General features: G+C 35.3%; 1 long non-coding RNA gene across 1 annotated transcript in view; it reads left to right on the top strand.

The window, feature by feature from the left end:
* LOC116179591 overlaps positions 1-23,248 on the top strand; it is a 37,832-nt gene that overhangs the window by 13,555 nt on the left and 1,029 nt on the right. The gene's annotated exons all lie outside the window — the stretch shown is intronic.

Here is a 23,248-nt window from a genome sequence, read left to right as displayed (position 1 = left end):
TTAACGTCCGGTTTTCTTATTTAAAACCCCTCATGCTCATGATCTTAAATCACGTGATGGTTGAGGACCTTAAGAATCTGAAAACTGTAAAGCTGCTGAGGGGCACTAGAAAAAACCTAACAATTTTGACTATCCAGCCATCTGAAGTTCTCAGAGCCTTAAAACCCTACACCCAGTATGCTAGGAACATGTCAAGGGGTTTATATTTCTAACCTCAGAAGATATATTGATGCCTTGAAGGCGTTGAGGCTTGTAGAGACCCTTAAGACCATAAACAGGCTGAAGATTACGCTCACTTTGTACACTTTAGAGATAATCTCACAGATGAAGATTCTTAAGTGTCTGAAAATTGACGAATGGTATGGAAGCGCATGGGTGGCCTGAAGAGATCTTGAAAATCCTTAAGAATCTGGAGTAACTTGAGACCACGAATATTCTAGAAAGACACCGACCATTTTTGAATTTTTTTCGAAAATGGACACTAAACCAACTCTACACGACTCCAAAGACACTCTGAAGTCTTAAAAGGCCTGCTTTTAGCCGCATGTTGCGCGCCACAAAACGACTGCTCCAGCAGATCCTCAATTCCGTTTAACGTTAACACAATCACCAACCAAAAAGTGTTCGAGAAACTTCAAAATGAAAAATGTACACTTTTGAAATAATACTGTCCTAGGAGCGTACAGTTTTAAATCTCCCTGTAGTTGAGGGTGGAGTTACAGTATTTATTTCACACTTTTATTTATCGCAAAACTTGACGACCATCTAGATAGGAAAAAGATAGCACTCATCGTTTACTTAATTTCCGAAGTGCGTGTTCTAGCACCAACCGCCGAAAGTACGCCCAGTAAGTAAAATGAATAATGTATTAATTAAGCCTAATGCTAAAAGTAAGTAAATTATGTAAGGTGGTAAATAAATTTATTTTAAGAAGTTACATTTGCTACGCCACAGCTAACCAAAGAAACCACCCCTCTCATATTCTCTAATGAGCATATTTTACCATTAAGCCCTAACGATAATGTGTAACTTAATTTATCTTGGTGTCGTATTTTTTAATAAGAAGGTATTGTTTGTAGTAATTGCGACATGGGAACAATGTTCACTAATTTGCGAGCTGTGAAGGGCTTTAAAAGGGAAAATGCTGCAGACTATACCAGTGTATAAATTGCTAATGTTTCTATCACTGTTGAGGTGAATAATTACAGGAGTGATTTAAAGTGAATATTTATTTGGCGCCTTAATGTTATAGTTTAGTATTTTTTTATAACCGTCCAAATCAACAATTTTAATTCTTCTCTTTATACAACAATTCTATTCTTTAGCGTCGATAAAAACTGATACATTAGAATTAATTCAATTCAAGGTGTTAGTTACTTACTTGAAAAATTCAGTCTCGAGAAAAATATCTACAATAACAACTTGCTTTTATAATGGCAACTTTCACCCTAGCCAAACCCGCTGCTCGAAAAAACAATGTAAGAACTATTAACCTGAAGCACACAGCTGATGTGCGAATAGCATAGAAGCGAATTCTTACATTTTTCTATATTGTGAGCCCCACGGTTAGTACTACCGTGAACCGAATCTATCACAAAACAAATTTTTTTTGGACCACTTGCACTGGTGACCCAGACCCGAATGCCTTACAAAATCCCCGATATAACTCCTATCACGCCAACGCAATTTTATATCAGATATGTTTGCAATAGTACCTCTGCTGAGATTGCCTCTTTCTTATATCCGCCTCATGGGAACCATTATGAGAACAACGCTCTATAGAATTTAAATACGCATAACAGAAGTATGATTGCTTAACTTTAAAATGGAGCTACGAACTTTACTATAAATCTAATTTTACTCCAATTTCGAAATAATCACGCCTACACTTTGACACCCTGTACATCTCCAATCACCAAACCTACGCTCCCTTAAAAATCTCCGAAATTACTATTTTCTAAGAAAAAAAAAACAAAGTAAGTCGTAAGTGATTTGACTGTTGGTAACAATGAAGATTTGATCCCTGCTTAAATTGTCAGTCGAATTATATGCTCGTTTATTTAAAAAGGGGTTCCGTTAAATGTCTCCTGCTACCCTCCCTATTCTCTGAATGTGAAATCCCTTCTTTATGTTTGTGCTCCTGCTTGTCCCCTATAAAAGCGTGCATTTGCATTCCACCAGAACTCATAATCTAATATTACTCTTGATCGGAAACCTCCGCCTGTGTGTTCCAGATGAGAAACGAATTCCTGTGTGTACTCCAGACCCGGTTTGTACCTAATCCTGGAAGTAGTCCATATCATATGTACGCTAGACCAGAATTTATCTTTGCGTGTGTTCCAGGTTCGAAACGCCATCCTGTATATTCTAGACCGTAATCGCTCAGTTTCTCCTTTCGTCTGTTCTGTAATGTTCTGTAATCCCTCTCTTTTCTCAGGTTAGTGGTGTGGCTCGGTGTACTAAAATCTTCTCTCATCGGGTCTAGTACTTTTGGATCAACCTTCTGTACTTTACTTCCCAGGCTAGCTCAGATAAAAATAGGTTAAGAATAGGACAGAATTTTTTCATGGACCAGAATTTTACACTGTCATTTATTTATTTATTTATTCTATAAGCCAAGATGCTTTTTATAAAATCAAATTGAAATGGCGCATCAAAGAATTGGATTTTTTTATCTGTTAGGTTGGATTTAGTGAAATGGTTAATTTTTTTTAGTAGGCAGGAAAACTGTCTACTTTCTTCTCTAAATGTTGTCAAAATAATCGTTAAAGTTGTTACGTTACTAAAACCGTATCTCTTATACGAGACTAATGGAAGTGTGTCACTATCTATGGGAGGAATTTCTGACATTTTATGGAATTGTTCTTCCTAAAAAAGTAAATTTAACGCCCAAAAAATATAATGTGCTTCCGCAGACTAAAAGGACAAGAAAATTAATTGGGACCCAATTTTTCCGAAATTTCAGTGGAAGATAAAAGCACATTGAAGTTACAGGTTTGAATAATCGATATTATACCGATTAATCGATTAATCAAATTATCAATCGATTAATCAAGCACTTGATTAATCAGATAATCGATAAATCAAATAATCAATTAATCAAATAATCGATTAAGCAAATAATCGACTAATAAAATAATCGAATAATCAAATGATCGGTTAATTAAATAATCGATTAATCAAATATTCTATTGCCAAATAAGCGATTAAGATTAACCGTATAATTGTCACATACAAGGAGTAATGACATACCTGTTTGTTCTCTTTAATACGTTCATTATACCTAATAATTCTCTTCATCAAATCGTCCAAATAGGCAAATCGATTATTCTATAATCACTTAACAGTAACTCATTAGGCAGCTTACTGTACGTTTAGGTGTGGGATAGTTTTGACGAATTCGAATGATGTTTTTAGTTAATTTTTGTTTAGTTCTTCGTATATGTAATACCTACCATTATGCACTTATTGCATTCGTCTCGGCATTCATGTCTTACGGCTACGATTTGGTAAAATAAAAAGCTCATTTTGTTTATAATGTACCATAAAAATGTATTGTTTATTGAATAACATATACCCACACTTATTATTAGGCAATCTATGTAACGTAAACTGAATTACATGCGATAAAAATTAATTGTTCTGCATGATCTGGAGTATTGCCAGCCCTATTATCAGTTACAGTAGAGCCTCCCTTACGAAAAACACGTTCTGACGATTAGGGGTGGGCGATTACAGGTTTGAATAATCGATTATTAAAAATTAAATTATTCTTATTATTAAAAATGGTCGATTATACCGATTAATCGATTAATCAAATAATCGATTAATCAAGCACTTGATTAATCAAATAATCGATTAATTTAAAAGAATAATCAAACCCGATTATCGATTATCATTTGATTATAATCGATTAATCGATTTTTTTGCCAAACGCTAAGTGCACAGTACAGGGTGTTCCAAATTGCTTGTCTTCAATGTTTTTCGGAGACATTTTGAGAACTAACAGAGATAAGAGTGATGCGGTTTGCACTTCTTGGAGTTACTTTTCAAAGCTGCTTTGATTGACGATGTCAATTTTTACGTGCCTTGCGCGAACGTGACAACAACGCAAAAGGCCAAAAATGCAATAAACGTAGTCATTTGTGGGAATATCAAAAAAGTAGAAGGAATAAAAGTTAGGTAAAAATAGTCTCTTAGTAGGAGGATATTTTCCATAGCCTGCTTAGATTTTAAGATACAGCACGAACGTTTGTTTTTTCAAATAGACTATAATATTTTTTGCACCTCTCAAGTCTGACTGAAACCTATGTCTATGGTTTACTCAGAATTCAGATTGATTTATATTGATTAGAGGGTAACTTTTAGATTTATAGAATTTAAATTAAAATATTGTGTTCAGCATTTTCTAAAATATAAACTATATATTCCACAAGATACTTGTATTTAGTAATTAACATTTTCAAGGCTGAAAAACGGTTTTCCCCGAGGTCTTCCCTATTTATCTCAATTTTTTTCTTATTAAACATACGTCTTTTCCTAATTAGAAAAAAATAAGGAATTTATTGATGCAAAAAATATTATACATTCCATTTGAAAAAACAAATTTTGGTGCTGTATCTCAAAAAGGAAGCAGGCTATGGAAAATATAAAAATACCCCCTCACTAAGAGACCATTTCTACGTAACTTTTCTACCTTTTGATATTCCCACAAAACTTTTATTGCATTTTTGGACGCTGTTGCCACGTCCGCGCAAGTCATACGTCAAAATTTACATTGTCAATCAAGACAGTTTTGAAAAGTAACTCCGAAAAGTGCAAACCTCATCATTCTTCATTCTCCTCCAAATATCTCAGAAAAGCATCGAAAACAAGCAATTTGGAACACCCGGTACATTACTTTTTTTATTGTAGACCATTTTCTGAAAATGCTTCCTATATTTATTCTTAGTACCATAAAGTTTTTTGTAAATGGTTTACGATTAGTTTTGTAATTTGTTTATTATAATTTGACTACAGCAATAGAAGAAAAATTAATTGAAATACATTTGTGATACATTTTTTTTTTAAATTAATACTTTGCGACCGAAAGTATTACTATTTTATAGAAAAGATCAATGTTTTTACTTGGTTATCCGTGAAAAATTGGAAAAGTATGCATTTTATTAAAAAAAACCGTGTAGAACAAAATTGTAGCTTTTAAAAAAACAAAGAAAATGATTTTTAATGATTGCTGTATGACCAATACAAATGGAACTATGGCTCTTGTTCGCCAATGAGAATTTCATAACCAAATAACGGGAAAACTACGCATTTTTCTAGAAAAACGTATAAAATTATTAAAGTGATTAAATAATGAAAACTTGAAATTTCTTTTTTTCTATGTATAATGTAATGTATATGTGTAGTGTAATGTGCATAAATATAGTTTCGTATGTATTATACGTATTTTTTCTATTTTTATTTACTAAAGTACTTTTTAAGCATTACAATGTTACAAAATGAAATTACTAATATTTTAAGAAATAACATTTTTAAATTAAAACGCTCTAATAATAATATTAAAAATCCCCCATAGGAATATGGATCTTTAAGCGGACCGTAAATGAACTGAATCCCAAATTTTTAAGCAAATCGATGCATGTTGAAAAAATTGCTTCGTTCTCTACAATTTTAGGCTTGATTTCCTGGGCTATAGATGCCAAATATCAAAAGTATTTTGAAAAAAATGTTGAAAATTGCCCGTTAGATAGCAAAAATTTAGACTGATCTTGTATAATATCAGAATAGAAATAGAACTTAGACGGCAATTTTTATATGTACTAGGAGTAAAAAGCAATTGATTTTAAATTGAAAAACATAGTACCAGTTACAGTTTACTGTTAAAGCGAATCGCAATGATTAATTTGATCTCAGTGCTGTGCATCTACTCTATACTATTTTGCTTAACCCTGTGCTCATCCATTTTCTTTTCCATCCTCTTTATATTCCCTTCCATTTGTTTTATTTCGTTCATTAACCACGGTTCAACCATATTCTTTACGTGGCAATTCGGTTCTTCAATCACCTCAGTGAAGGATACCTCTCTTCCTTCTACCGGTTAACTTAACAAGGAAGATGGAGCAACTGTTCACTGTGAAATGGTGATATATGAGCACTAACCCTAAATTAAAAACTCACACAATCGGAAATCACTTAACGCACGTGACAGATTCATTTCAATCGCCTCGAATTTTTCCAGAAATAAACATACATCCCAGATGCATCTTTTTAAGCTTACGTTTGTAATTACTTTTGTAAACGTATGCTTATGTATTTTTCCGCTTCTACTCCAGAAATCGAGAAGAAAAACGCAGCTTTTTCCCATTAGGTAATAGCGCGACTGAAAACTCTGCAGAGGTGGGGGAAAATTGGAACTTATTTACAGATGTTGATTAATCAAAGTAGATACATCGAATTTCCTACGCAAATATTTCCCAATGCCCATATCACTACCTTGCGCAACTCAAACTTTTCACCGATAACTCCGATTTGCCGTAGAGGCACGCGATAACCAGTTGTTCGCCGCGTTTCAGGAGCACCACTTGGGCTTCCTGCAACTTCCGGTTCGCGAGCTTTCACGTGAGCTTTTCAACTTTTCAATTTTTGGTCGGGACGATTTGTGCAATGTTCTATTTTAGTGTTTAGGCCTTCGGAGCTTGATCACACAAAAGGTATTTTTACACAGCAAAGGTGTTGAATAATTTACTTAAATTTGCAATTTAATCAGGAAACTTTTGAAGGGGAGCGATCTATCATTAAAAGTTTTGAAAAGTTCGTATATTTTTTTTATGAAAACCGCTCGATTAGTGAACCCTTTAATTTATTCTTTGCACTTTTATAATTGAATTTCTATAATTTCCGACACTCAATCAACCGGGTAAGAAATTTAAACGTTCAGATGAACGCGATGTAAAAGTCGTGAAATTCTCTCCAATTTGATTTGTCTCTAACTCTTGAATTGACGCATTTCCTCGGTGAATGTGTGGCAGGTGTTTCACACTTTTTAATTGAGTAAGCGTAACCAAAGATATAAAATTTCAATTCATGCTCTTTAACTAGGAGTTAACGATGTGAACATTGATTTCTCATATGTTTTTATGTACTGCCAGTCCTTACATTATCCTTTATCTATTGAACTTCCATCAGTGATTTAAGTAGGTGGTTGTTGTTGCGTTCCTTCGGCGTTTCTCAGGAAAAACGGGGTCGAAAGCTGTGTTTTCTCCTTTATGAATGGAAACATTAGTTACTTCGGTACTTGAAATATTTGTGACTCTAGAGAGAATTGAGAACTAAAACTTTTCTCACTAGTTAATCCTATGAAGATCTTCCAATAATGTTATATTCAATAGATAGATAGCTTTGATCACAAATTAGATATATTTACCTCTTCATATTGGAAGACAAATAAAAAGGTAATCTCCAATATCAGCTTTGAAAGTTAGGGTGGACAAAAACCTCTGTATGATACAAGATTGACCTAGTTCCTTGGTAATTTTTTCTGCAAAATATTTGTACACACCACTTATAACTAAACAAAAATTAAATCCATTCAAAGGAATAATATTGCTAACGTGAAATCAAATTCCCAAAAAATTACACATGAATTTATGTCCCCTGCCCGGTTTCTTTAGGTATATTATGATTACGTTAATATTCAAATTTCAATGCAAATTTTTAAAGACAACCCACCCATATTTTATACAATTAAAAAAAGATACAATAATTTACAGATGCTGATAGAACTGAAAATTCCCCAAAAAAATATTACAAGTGGACAAGTCGATAAAGTTGGTACCCCCACTTTGCCCAAGTCAAGTAAAAATATGCTTATAATTTAGGACTAATTAAAGACTAATTAGTAGCCACAAAATTAGAATTTGTACCCACTTGGTTCTGTCAGAAAACCGATTTTTAAAGTGGGTGGAGGTGAAGTCATCTTTTTGCAAACAAATTCCATTGTTAAAAAGTCGTCGGAGGCAGGGCGCATGTTGGGAGGAAGTATCGAGGTCGAAAGAATGCACTCTGCTAACTTTTTTATTAGGTATTTATTTATTACATTATAAATAAAATTGTTTAAAAACATAAAAGATCTACACATCCAACTCCATCGCCTGTCTATTACCAGTAAATTGCCACTAGTGCAGGGCATAAAACTGTTTATACTGTTATAAAAATTAAGTTCAAGAAAAAATAAGACAACTTCCAATAGAAAAATGAGTGAAAAATTTGTTTAATGTTAAATGTAGTTTTTATCATTTTTATTCTCTTTGTTTATGTGTATTGTAGCTAATATTCTAGAAATTCCTAGACATCGAGGGGCCATAAAACAGTAGTCATCGGCAATAAGACGGATGTGACGCATTTTTTCCGGGAAATATGGCGTGTTTGTTGGTCGAGAACATTCTAGAATATTCGGAAGCGTTCGAGAACTAGTTACGTGTTGACGTTTTTCACACTCATTTTCTTTTTAATAATCAAAGCAGGTAACAAACTGAGACTTAAAACAGGTGTCTTAGATTCAAATAAGCAAGTATATATACTATTTAAGAGATAATTCTTGGTATGAAAAGATAAAGTTTAAATAACTACTTATTTAACAGTTTTCGTACAATATCTAATATGATTAACAATTGTTTGAAAAGATAAAGTATGGCAAAAGTGCAATTATGTGGTATAACGTTTAACGAAAAAAGATAATTTGCGAGAAATTAGAGGTTCTTCTAGTTTTATGAATGTGGAATGGAATCCCTCCAGTGGCGTGGACGTGATTAGGGCTGCTGGCATATAATTAACTTTCGAAAAAGACCGGCAATCAGCCCTGTGATGTATCAACGTCAAACTTAACCTGCAGGTTATCTATGATTAAACGTTATTCTGCGTTACATAGTATGGGTAAAATAACGTTTTATAGAGATAACCTGCACGTTAAGTTAGTGATACATCACAGGGTTGATTTGCTATATAAGCAAATAGAATTGTGTTTCCAGTTAGTTCTAACATCGATTCGAAGTAAAGTATTAAGGTCCCACTTGTGTTATCTTATAAATTGTGAGTGATAAATATGATTTCACTATTACAAAGTAATCCATTTGAAGACTTTTATAAATGTATTGTTTGTAGCCACGAGGAAATTCTAACGTGCATGGTTTTCTAATCAAACCTCTCATCAAAAGGAATTGGTTTCTACAAATCATAACTTTCATCCCAGACCCCTTTTTAAGAATGACAGGGTGATTGGGAGAGAGGGTGGGGGTTAGAAATGTATTTTATCTTTCATGGCATTGAAAAGGAATAGTTTCTACAAAGCACTGTCCTCCTCCTTGACCCCTTAACGTGATTGGTTCTAATATCTCTAGAGCAAAGTGTCGGAGGGGGGTACTCACAAAGGGCGATTGGTACGTGTGGAAGAAATATATCCTTTAGTGATGTCAAATCTTTAAGAGCGAATATCTGTAAAAATGTCAGAAGAGGATACTCATAAAGGGACAATGGGAACGTTGGCCAAACTACACCTTCTAGTGAGTTAAAACATTCAGTGCCAATATCTGCAGAACGGGGTGTCGGAGGAGGGTACTTACATATTTTTTGTTGAAAGGTTCCTAATGATGAAAGTGTATCTCTACCACCTTCAGGCGTGTAAAACTCGAAAATATACTAGAGCTGTTTATGCATAGGAATAAAAAGCCAATTTCCACTGCACTGAATCGTCAATTTTCAGATTATTATTAACGACGGAGACTAAAATGCCTCTTTTAAATTATCACTGGACGTTATTTGTCGGACCAATCTTTTGGAAATGGGGTCATTGAACGTTTGATGAATTTTTTAACTAGCCCTTACTATCGGAGATTAGAAAAGAGTTATTCATAACGGCGAATTTATGTGATATCAATTGATTTAATAGCGTGTGTAAAAGGGTTGCTTCGAAACGGAATAGTAATTATTTTCAACGGTTTATTCCCGTAAATCTGAAGTACATAACGTTATTCGAACCACGATCATGAAATTAATAAAACCTTAATTAAGCGTTTACAGCACAAAAAAATTGCGGAAAAAACCCGAAATTTTCGAAAATCTGAATACAAAGTTTTTAATTAATTTCGTCGAAACGTGAGGTTATGTTACTTCATATTTCACGAGAGCGCATATATGTACTCTTTCATTTTTGTGTAAGTTAGACACTCGTAAATCTACAAATAGCGTTATGTCCAACTTCACTGAATTGGTACGCTTTTTTGCGACTAAAAATTTTTAATACCAAGATTTGAACCCGAGCGATCTGGATGCAAACCGGATGTCCATGCCACTAGACTGAGCCACTTGAACTGAGTTCACATTTTACATAAAGTTGAGGGGAAAGCACATCTAAAAGACGCATGCTCGTCAACGTAGCTACTCTCTGTAGTACCTCGTCATATGTCCTCATGTGTAATTTTGTCTTTTCCGTATCGATCACCTTTTACACCCGAAAGGGGAAGTCCTTTTTTGCATCGACCGGCTTTTCCGTAACTGCCGATTAGCATAAACCATCTTGTATACCCGAATTGAGAATAGTTCTCAATAAAACGACCTATGTCATGTTTACAATTGGTAAATATTTTAATTATGATGCATGGATAAAATGCTGCTCATCTGTAAATAATTTACACATAAATTATGTAAAACATGTAGAGAACTACTTAGGTACTGCCATTATGGTAAAATCACAAACACATGCATGGTTTTACAAAACATTTTATAATTTTTTTAACGTGCATCAAAATATCTGCAAAAGATCGTCGAAAAATGTTAACATAACCCTTTTAGAAAATTGAAGTTGACACTCAGGAATATTACGCACACTCTTACCTACTTAAAAGTGATCATGAAATATGAAGTAACATAACCTCACATTTCGTCGAAAAATTAACTAAATTTTTTATTTAGATTCTTCCGCAAATTCTTTTGTTGAAAACGTTTAATTAACAATTATAGAACTGAACAATTAGATACACCACCTTGGTTTCCTTATCGGCGGCTAAAACGGCTCTATGAATGAAAGCAATTGCTTTTACTTTCTATTTCCAACTTCTAGAAAAGAAATACATAGGTCCGGAAGCTACAGTTTTTCGTAAAGAAGCGCTCGTTACACTAAATAATTTCTACTAATTTTTCTAATATGCCAAATTATCAGTTTCCACACTGCTGCATTACATCACGCCTAGGGTGCATTAATTGTAACTAAATTAAGATAATTTGATTCTCATTCCAGACATATAGTCTCCGAAACTGTCGAAGTGCATTAAGAAACAAAGCGCTATTGAAATTAAACGACGCAGCCAAAGGCTGGCTTAATTTGCACCATGGTTTTAATTAACCTGCAACTTTGATTATTTCCCAGTTCGATTAGAGCTGAGTGGTACTGGTAAAATGCCAATCAGATGAAAGAAGTTTTATAGTATCCTGGCAGATCAGCAACAAAATTCAACAGCAACTCTCACATTCAAAACGGAAACTTTCCTTAGCGTCAATTATTCCTGAAAACCATCTAATCACTATATCATAAATTAAGGACACCTCGAAAATGAGCTACGGGCGTATAAAAAAGTTTACGAGAAAAAAGTTTCTTTTCTCCTCGAAAAAAGATTTGCTGACATTGATGGAAGGAGTTGTAATTTGTACAAGCTGCGTAATTACATCCATTCTTGTCATTTCACTTTTATTAGTGGAAAGAAATTAATATCGCGTTTAAGGAGTTTTTCTTCCGAAGGGCTTCGCGATGTACATAAAACAAAAGTTTTCGTGTTAATTACAATTGTTTTCCGTTTTCGAGAAAATTATATTCGGTTTGTAAAGTTAAGAAAACTTTCACGATATCCTTTTAATTTTGATAATTAATGAGTATCAGTTACCCACCGGCAAGTTTTAGAGGGAAGATCCAAATTAGATATAATTTTGTATTGTTACTTACCCAGTTGGAAATCAAGCGCGTGCCTTTGTTTTATAGTAACGCGTTTATTGCGTTTATATTTGTATGAATTTTGTTCCGAAAACAATCGATACCTCCTTCAACTGATTCAAATAAGACAATGTGAAGTGGGAAATCCGTTTCTTTGCGAATTTCAACCAGCGTAAACAAAGTTAATTAAAAAATACTTATAGAGTGAGGTTTTCCAAAGAAAGCCTCCCACGTATAAATTAGCTCGCTTCAAATGGTAGTAAACGATACAAAGTATTTTATTACTGTTGCCAACATGTCTTCTTTTACATTTATATAGTATAGTAGGATTTTCATTGGAGTATTATGACTTCATCACTAAGTATGTTTACATAGCGTCATGCAATGAATGGAAGAGAACACATATATAATTAATTTAATATAATATATATGACATAAACGTCTATGTAAATTCAACCATTCAACGCGTGTTTTAACATACTGTGAATCACATTTTAGATGGAGTTCCGAATCGCTGCTTGTGTGAAACCATCAACATCGCTAAGGGGTTCCTTACATTGCCTTGTTTTTTAAGACGTTCTAGAGGCTTGCCCGATTTAGAAATTTGTGAAATAGAAGGCACTGTTCGTAGGCTAATAAAATTAGAAACAAGTTGCTTACTTTTTCTTGGTAAACCCGATGGCATTTTTGTGTTATAAAATTAGGGCAGAATATCGCAGTGAGACTTACCGACGTTATGCTTCTATAATTGTTCGTTATGAAACTAACGAATTTTTTATCGATCGGTTAATGTTACAAAACGCGATAAAATAATGAAAGCTACTTGGCTTATAGCTAAGCATCAAATAAGCCGAATTATCCCATAGGCTTGGTTCAGTCCACAGTTTATCTGTACGAATGTCTAACGAACTGTATAACCAGATCATTAGTCCCATTTTTTTATATATCCATCTCATTAAAACATTTTTAATCAGTACGTTATTAAGCATTACGCTTGACGAGTGGAAAAATCTCTTTGCAAATATAATTACGCCTTCGTAATGGAGTGAAATTCAAATTCATCTTTGCAAATTACGCCAAGACAGAGACGAATTTGCACTCCCTTTACTTGCCCGAACGTGAAATCGAATTCTTAATCTTGAGATTTTTCTACCTGCATGGCCTCATTGTAGTTTTTAATTAAAACCCGTAGTCTTTATTAAAGAAAAACGTTTTCTTGCCTTAAATCATATTGCATGGGATATTTTGGTAGCGAGACCCTTTTACTGCGGGCTATTCTAGTGCAATGCTATAGAAACCATTTCTGACAATAATCGCAGACTCAAGTTTTCTACCCCGTCCATTTCTCTATTGCCGCATGCCGCACAATCAAAAACAGCACAAAATGACGCCTTTGCAATATACACAGAGACACATTGCGGAGCTGATATCACTTTTAATTCAAATCAAATGCGCTGTTAATGAATATTTTGTCAAACACGGTTTTTCCCGAGTCAAACGATTCGAGAAATATCTTCTAACTCGTCACTAGTCAAATATAGTTTATTGGAAAATCGACTCTCTAAATTCCGACACCCTGTAATTTTTCTGATACATAATTTTAACTTACCCTATACCTTATATCCGAAAAAATAAATCCAAATTTTGAGCTACCGTTACACCGCTCAAATATTTGCGTAGTGATCAAATTATTTTATCAAAAAATTGGATGGAAGGTGTTAGTTTTTTCACGATTTTTACTATGCGTTTTCATGGCGTTTAGTCTTATCTACGAAATCAATTCTTGAGTAACAGTAAATCGCGAATGTCAATGATATGTTACAACAGGTTTTGGCAGTGTCTTCCGGTATCTACTGTAAAGAAAGATCCAATATTGACTTTCTTAATTTGAGATGCTCAGTCATCTCGATCAACTTCCGAAAATTTATTACACAAATTTTGATCAACGCTCGAAATAAGTCACCAATAGAAAAATCTGACATACAAACTCTATCTGGGTCGTATTTTGGATTCGAATAAGCACACAATTAATTGAATGAAAATGACAAGAATTTATTCCGAAACACATGCAAGAATTAAAACAAATCAAATAAGAAACCTTTTTAAATAATCTGGTCGTAAAAGGTTTGCCGTGCTAGGTGCACAAACATATGCAGACAGTTTCTGAACATCACTTTGCTTTATAACACAGAATCAGATAAACAAATCTGGCTTAGTGAATAAGATGACAAATTTTCGGTGGCTGTTCGGACGGTACAAACTTTTAACCTTCTTAATAAGAAGAGAATCTTATCGAAAGGTCTTTCTGTACTATAAGTGCTTGGTTTTTCACCGAAATCGGACAAACATGCGTTAAACTTCTCAGACAACCTTGGTCAACTTGCTTCTGCCTCCAGAGCGCCCTCTCAAAGCTCAGTAGTTTTCCAAATCTATTCAGACCTTTTTTCAAATAGAAAATGTTTAGGTTGTCGCTGCAAGGCCCAGCAAAGTACTAGAGAGGACTAAAGTTTTTTTTAATAAAAACTTCTCAGTGCACTTGAAAGTACTCAGAATCATGGAAGGCGTTGTCCGGATGGCTTCCTCATTTTAGAAGTCCATCCCGAATTCTTTCAGACTCTAGTAGTGTAACGTAAATTTAATTTAATTAAGTACGTAATTTATTTACTAACGAGAAATTAAATGAAAACGGTTTTTAAATAGATTGATTGATAGTAGTTAATTATTATTTATCACTGACTTGTATTTGCAGGAAAATGTATAACACTTATAAAACGAGCGCGGATTTCACTATTTATTACTTCGCCCTCAACGCTAATACTAAACCTAAACACAATTCATCTTCTCGAAAGGTCTAGAAGGTATATCATATTTTACAGGCAGATTGAGTCATATCAGCTTCCTTTATCGACTTGATGGCTCCTTGATATCGCTTCTAGAAGATTCGCTACAGTAGTCTTTTCAGAGATTTCTAGGCTTTATTAGCTGTAGAGAGGGTTTAAAGAGTATATACCTTGCTCCTCGACTTATCATTAGCACTTGAATCTTGATTTAGACAAAAATTGGACTGATGTAAAATGTGGCTCTGTGATGAGGGAAAAACTCCCTTTAATATTAACGGGTACTGGGAAACAACTACTTCAGCGGAAAACTTTTTAATTCGACTTAAACACTCAAAAGTGACAACTCAAATCTCTTAATACTTTACGATTATAAAGGCTAACTGGTTTTTTAATAATATGCTCAAATAACGACAAATCTACCAATCACCAAAACAATTACGCGGCTACGTTTCAGCGACCACCAAAAAAACAAAGCAACGACCAACATCCACCACCAAATAGGTAACGATGAACGCCCGTCTATTTACAATTTCCTTTTCTTTTCAGCTTCCGCATTCAGTTTTCTTATCTTGAAACTAATTAGCTTACGCCGCAATAACTTCTTATCTACGACTTTTACATCATACGCAATTGTTTGCAGATGTTTAAAACAAATCTTTTAACAGGCAATAAAATTGAACAAATAAATAGGATACAAGGTGATTATTTAAACAAAATTTACAACTAATAATTCTGATACAAAACAAAATCGACTTCCAACGCAACTAATATGATCGAATCTTGTGTACAATCTTAAATTACAACCAACTTTTAACGTTGAAAATTATTGAAGTGTACATAGAGGGTGACCCATTGTTATTATAGGCACTGAAGCCAAACAAAATGTCTGCATGGCATTTTAAACTTTTGACAGTTCTCTGGAAAGGGTCTAGCAAGCTTTGGAGAAGCACGAAAAAGCACTGGAAAGCATCAAAATGTATTGGGCAATTCGATAAAATGTGTTGGACCCTGAATTACCTTGGAACGCATTTATCAGCCCTTTATAGTATGCCTTCGGTCGCTTTTAAAAGATATAAATGCTTGTCATGGCTTTCTCTGGAAAATCTAGCTATACAGGGGTGTCTAAACGTTTACTACAGTGTAGTTTCCTTCCCGTGGCGATTTCAGAGATCCACTGATTCTAGTTGCACGGTACATCCTATCTATGTAGAACTGTGTAGCGACTTAGTTACATTTACAAAAGTTGAAAACCCCACTTTCATGAAATAGAATTGAACCTCTACGTCACTGGTAAACATTTTAATATGAAAATTAATTTTTATTTTACAACAACGTTCTTATTTAGAATTTGTTTACTCAAAATAAAACTGGTAATATGGCATCTGAGTTGCTATGTAACCACCAGCGACGAAATAAGTTGTAATTATGCGAAAATTATACGGGCTAGTTCTTAAAAGATCTAACATCGTCTGCCGCAAACCTTCTTATATTCCGGTCTTTCGTATAGAACGAAAATGCACCCGTTGTTATCGCTTTTACTTCTAGACAATACTGTCGTTCACGTTCGCTATAAAGCGGTAGATGTGTACATTTCCGTATGTTGAGTAAAATACAAATTTAAAACCAAATTTATGAAACGGAAAATCGCCCATTCGTTACAACTGATTAGGCTGTATTGTTTCAAACTCGAATCTGAGGCAAAGCATTTTAAATTCGCAAGAATACATACAAACATATTAATTAACGTTCTATGAATTTCAGAGGCTCAATCCGGAGCACATTATCATATTAGGCCATTTCCACATTTTTAGGCTACTTGCTAGATTTTTCTAAACTCTCTAACTCAGAAATGAACAGAGAAGTCTCTGGAAAAAATTTAGCAAGCCTTGTAGGCGAACGGAAGTTCGCTAAAGTGCTATCGAAAGGAACCATAAAATTCTGGAAAGTGCATAGCAAACGCTCGATTGCTTTGGAATGCACTTATAAGGCCATGAAGATGTTTTCCAGAGCTTTCTAACTCGTTTCAAAGTCTCCTGGGTTTTAAAGAGCATTATATAACCTTTTTAATGCCAGGCGAGTTTTGAAAACCTCGGAAACTGATGATAGCTAGAAATTAACCAGCTGGAGCGCTATCATTCTACCGGAAGGCGCTGTACAAACCTTGGTTATGGATAGTGATTGATTGCTCTTGAAAGACTTATATTGTTATATAAAGCAGTCAAGGGAGTCTGGAAAGAAAGGTTTTGTTTGCATCTTCTAGGGTCTTATAAGTGGTTTTCACAGCTTTGTCTCGCCTTTCTGGAGTATCTAGGTATCCACTGCTGTCTAAACGATTTTTACAATCTAGGTTGAGAGATGTTCATTTTTCAGCGGATTTAAGACAAGTAGACCTTTGAGAGAAAAAGATTAAACGTTCTTTTCAGAGCAATTTAGGATATTAGAACATTTTCACATTCTTAGGGTACCTTTTTAAACCCTACAAATCCATAGACCGTGGTCACGTTCTTTTTTAAATTTTTTTGACAAAAAATACACACCTTATGGATAACAAAGTTGAAACTGTTTACCTGGAAATTGACCTGAAATCAAAAGTTGCCTGGGAGACGTCATTTCGCGGTACTTGCACTGTTTGTGTTTACCGTCTACCGTCAAGTAGCTTTTGCTGTCACAATACAAGCATTTTAAATTCATACAGCAAATAATTTCGGTAAACTTCAACCTTCGAAAGGAAAACGTTGGCGAGCGATTAAAGGCAATTTCCCCTTAACTTTCACAATCATCCTTTTTGCGTAGGTTCAAACAAAACGTACGATGAATTTATTCCTTGAGCGTTAGTTTCGCGCACGTTATATCGCAGTGTTTTTTTTTGTGTACACACATATTCTCTCTTTAACAGTTTAATGACACCGAGTAACTCGACTAGCGAAACATCTTCTCGGCTTAAACTAGAACGCGTCGTAATTAAATCATTCACGGTTCTTCACTGATTCGACCGTGAACTTGGCGGAATAATGAAAATATACCGGCTTTATGGTGCAGTGGTAGAGCGTTGGACTATAAATCCGGAGGTCGGGTGTTCGAACCTGGGTTGAGGTGAATTTCTCATCTGTGGTAGAGATTGGAATTGCCTTAGATCGCGAGCCACACGAAACTTTCAGCTTTAAATGCCCAAAGAAACAATTTACTTGTTTGGCACACGTACGTAACATTCTCGTGGTCCAAAACCGAATGCTCTCTTCCTCCTAGACTAATCCCTACTTGTCTTCTCTTTGTGAGTTATTATCGCGAATCAAAAAATGGCGCTAATTTGTTAACACGACTTTCTTTAATCATGAGCGATTTGAACATCAGTCCCTTGAATCATCTGAGTTCGAAAAACGTCAATGAAACTGGGTGGCTAATTCGCTAATACGCTGTTTTGGACACGTAAAACCTATTAAGATTGTATTATCGCTGGCTAATGCCCTATAGACGGTCACCAGTAACTTCTGGAAGGCATCAACCGTCATGACGCACACGGAATCCATTGCCCCGTAAAATACAGATTACCCATTTTATTAAGAATTTACTGACCTTTAGAACAGTGTGCCCCATAACAATGTTGTAGAAACTCGCTCTCTAACGGAAACACCCTGTATGCCTCGTAAAACGTTCCAGTTACCAATACTAGCGGGAAATTAACTTGACAGCTTTAAGAGCGACATCAGAGGGTGCTATAAATCTGTGAAAATGCGCTATACAGGTCTGATAGCGTATGGAGGGGCGTTCGTTTCATTAAAAATTGTTGGTATCCTTGTTCAGTTTTTGCTACATTAGGAAGGAAACTGCAATTATAATTTACGCAACAGAAGACCATTTTCATACTATTTACCTCAGATTACCTCAACTGCACAGAAAACAATCAGTTTCCTCAAACGATGTTCTACCCACCAAAGCTTTATCTCATACAAAGCTATTGTCTAGGTGTACATAAAACGTAATAGTTCTTTTTATACTCAAAGACACAAGGGTAGGTAAGCGAAACGTACAACTTTCCGGTATAATAGACATTTACGTACGAGTAAGTCGTAAGCGTAACAATAACGTAATTAATGTACGCTGCTACTTCATTCTCATGGGTGGAACCTAATTTAGACGTAACCACGTTCTAATTCAGACAACGAAATAAAAATTTAATAGCGCGAAAGCAAAAATCGCGAAATGCTCAACGGAAGTCGAGTAACAAGATTAAAAACGTTACAAAAACTACCAGAAGCGTAGCGGCAGTAACTTTTAATGCATTTAACTATATTACTACCAGCTACATAACAAGGTTTTATCTGCCCGAGCTTTAAAGCACAGCGAATTTTTACGGTTTAGAGCTTTTAAAAGTGCACATACATCTTCCCTTGAAGGAATCACGTACTTGCAATACACAGTGTAACAGCTTCTCGAAACACTTTAACGTTAATTAGCATCACTGAGCGCGATAACGACTATGCCTTGACGTTCACAATTAGAGAGGGTTGTTTAGGGACCCCAGGCAAACTTACGGTGTCCATGTCAGTAGGGAAATGGAAGCTCAACAGTTTAGCTTTTTCCAATACCAGTAATAAATATACGGAAAATGGGGCAATTACATAATGTGTCTTTATCATAAAGCCGCACGAATGTAATAACTTATAAGTTAATGCCTTAGCTGTGGCGGTTCTTTTACGTTGATATTAATAGTACGGTGTTTGATTGATATTGGTGTTCGGGTATCGTGTAACATTTTGATGAGGGTATTATATTAAACGACCTGCACGTTGCGGAAAGATGGTAGATTACCTGATATTTATTTCTATACGTTTCCGTTTATTTAAATTTGTTTCAAATTACGTTTTGATCAAATGGCGATGATTAAAAATTCAGAACCGAACCAGCGTGATCTCAAAAAGAATCTAAGGCTTCGACTTAAATTTAGGCTAACATTCGAATTTTGGCAAGCACCCCTTTAGATTGGCAAATTGAAGCACCACAGATCGTCAGTTTTTCGAATGCTTCTGTTCAAAATGATCCATAAATGGAGGAATGAAAATATCCAGCGCTTACCTTGAAAAATGAAGAATTGAACACGTTAAAAATGCTGCAATAAACGACAGATAAAAGAGATATAAAATCTCTAAAGTCTCTAAATCATGCTGTAATCTTATATAGAATTTCCAAAAAATGTGGAAATAGAATCCGCATTTTCAAGTCGGTCGCCGAACTTGGTTGATAACGTTCAAATTTAATGTCTCGGCTTCGGGTTCACATAAACATCCAAGTCCATTTCTATAACTCATGCCTATTAAGCGCGCTTCATTTGACACCACACACAATCTAATCAGACGTGATTTTCTGCAACACATCTGACTAGCTACCGGTATTTATGCATACCCAAATGGCCGGGGGGTCAGTAGGCGCCATCGTTAATTCCAATTTTTGGGTCAAGCGTCAGGTTATTTTATCAGATTTATCCTACGACTTGGCCGGTTTCCGTCCGGGTTTTAAATTACCGTTGAGCAACTAAAATCGGTCAATCATTAATTAACGGAGCTGAAATCGTACAATATTAATTTTCGCTCCTCTTCCAATTGAAGGAGCTTTCAGATGCTGCAAAGATAATTAAAATATCTCTACGGGAACTGCTACAAACGGCAAATTAGGTACAGTATTTTGATCTCCTTATCGGGAACTAAAACGATGCTACAATACTTTTAGTTTCTATTTCCAACTCCTAGAAAATCAATAAATAAGCCCGGTACTACAATTTCCTGTAAAGAAGCGCCCGGTTGAGTTCATTGAACTACCGGGTGTTCATTAAAGCTTCCATCAATGTACTGTGTGTTCATTAATTCTGATATAATTCCTGTAAACGGGTGTTTCGTTACAAAACAATCTCGCTGTAGAGGCTTTTTAAGGCTCTGAAATTATTTGTCATTCTTACAGAGCCTTTAAAACTTTCAAAGGTTCCCGAAATCTCTTAAAGGCTTTTAGAGTCTAAGTATGACTCATAAAAACTGTCAAAAACTTTTAGATGCCCTTAATGATTTAAAAAGCCCCACGAGACTCCATTAAAGCTTGAAAAGTTTCTTGGAGAATTTTGAAAACTTTTGACGACTCCTAATAATAAATACATTTGGAGACTCCACCTTCAATCTACTTCTAAAAGGCTAAACATACCAGTGACTTCAAAGCGGAAAAGTTCACTCAAATTCTGAAGATAGTTTACCGCAACACCAGATGCGTTAACTACACCCCTGAAAACGAGTACTCGAAGAACTCACAAAGACTGGGCTAAGTTGGCCCCCTCCCCCCAGAATCGGTTTACGAGAAAATCACAAATGACGCTAATATCTACCATAGTTTTGTGCTAATTTGTCCGCCAATACTCAGGTTTTGGGCGCCTTTCGTTTCGGAAAAACTTAACAGGGCATCCTGGTAGAGGAGACAATAGCAAAGAAAAAATGATGGAAGGCAGGAGGTGAAGGAATACGAGAGGAAGAAGGATGGGAAAAAGATTAAGAACTTGTGAAAAGCTCGTAAAAGTGGAAGAAGAAAGAAGGGAAAGGAAAATGATAAAGAAAGATTATAACTATTAATTCTAGAATATTATTACGACTATCTAATAAATAATATAAAGCGAATAAAACAAGGTGGAACAAGGAACAGAGCGAGAAAAGACGGAGGAATAGCTGAAAGTAAAGTTGCAAGTACAAACTACGCGTTAGAACACGTTAGAGAAAAATAGTCGCGGAATTAACATAGCAAAAGAAGGGGGAAATTATAAGTAGTAAGTTAAAGTTGAGTGGGATATATATAGATGACGAGTTCACTTTCGGCAAAAAAGGTACATAGGAAGATCAGATATAGGGGGGAAAGAGAAAGGAGAAGGGGGAAAGGGTAAAATAGGGACATAGAAATTAGACGACATGAATAACAACAGCTTTTGGAATGTGACGCCTTTGATGGTGGTGAATTGAATTACAGATTTCGATTGTCGATCCTTCTGGTCAGTACAATTTTTGGGTTGGCAAAAAAACGAGCACTAGCATAAACTCGCTTTTAAAAGTTCGTTTTTGAAATATTAGGTTTAATTCCCTTTAGTGATTTTTCACTCTAATGACTTTCAAATTAGCGGCACAAAAATGAACGTAAATATTATCTGACTTTGCTAACCGTTTTCTTGATCGCAATTTCGTTTTACACGGGATATTAGAGTTTCTAACCTGTAACAAAAAGTTTGTGGAATTTGCTGAATAGCAGCTCGTTTATGAATAGGGATAGTCTCTTTGTCAAACTGAAGTACGATTGCGAACTTTTAACCTTCTACGCGTTAATGTGAAAATATTCCTTGACGTAATTCCGTATCATGTTAATTCTTACCGAGATGGCACTTTTGTGGCAAACTAATGTGCGCGGTAACTACACATAAATTCTGCTAAGGGCAGCGAAAACTAACCACTTTTTCTAAATGGGAACTCCACTTTCTCACCCAACTTTTCTACTGGAGCTAAATGATACATTTCCAGGACTACTGGATATTGGGGACACTAAACGTCACTTTGAACTATTAACTTTGTCTTCTGAGCTCAGTTATTTCGGATGTTAATTTTAATTACTTAGGTTCTAAAACTCGCTTTACCAAAAAATACCCGTACTAACCGAATACCGGCGAATCTTCCTGATTGGCGACTCAAACAAGAATCCATCGCTCTAACTGGCTTTACTGCCGTTAATCGAATCTTTTCCCTTGACTGGCCAAAAGCGATTCTCCCTGGCTGGCGACTTAAATCAGAATGAATAGTTTCGTGCAAAGTTCATTCTCTCTTTCTATGCTAAGCTGATTTAAACGCGTATTTCATGATGGGAAGCAATGGCGGCGATAGTTAGTTAATTTTCATTGGTTTGTCGACTCTAAGGCTGTCCACAGAAGATCCAACAGAATGTTACTAACGAAAGCTGCTTAATTCGCAGTGTAAGAAATGAAACATTATATTACCTATTTTTATCGTGTAAAACGAAACAAATTTCCATCCATGGGGCGCCAAAAGCGATTTAAAACAAAGACGTGACTGATAGCTGTTTACCCGGGCGAACCTTATTAAAGAAAGAGAAAAAAAATGTAAAAACACTGGTCGACGTTACTCCAAATACGCGCCAATTTTTTTCCTGAACGTGAATCTTGTACAATTCTTGGACGAGCGAGTTTCCCGGCGGGGCAATTTTTTGGGAGCGAATATTCTGCGACCTGTGTACTCCGGGGTGACCCTTACGAAAGCCGAACTTTTGGAGGAAAACTTTCCAGAACCGAACATGCCGGGTCAGATTTTTTTAAGAACGGGTTTTCGGAAGCGAAATGTTCTCACATAAATTCCAAATTTTTTTGGAGGGAAAGATGTTTCCAAAGGGGAATATTCCAGTG

This window comes from Photinus pyralis, unplaced genomic scaffold, assembly GCF_008802855.1.
Source record: "Photinus pyralis isolate 1611_PpyrPB1 unplaced genomic scaffold, Ppyr1.3 Ppyr1.4_LG8, whole genome shotgun sequence".
Lineage (NCBI taxonomy): Eukaryota > Metazoa > Arthropoda > Insecta > Coleoptera > Lampyridae > Photinus > Photinus pyralis.
This window is presented reverse-complemented; position numbering and strand designations above follow the sequence as displayed.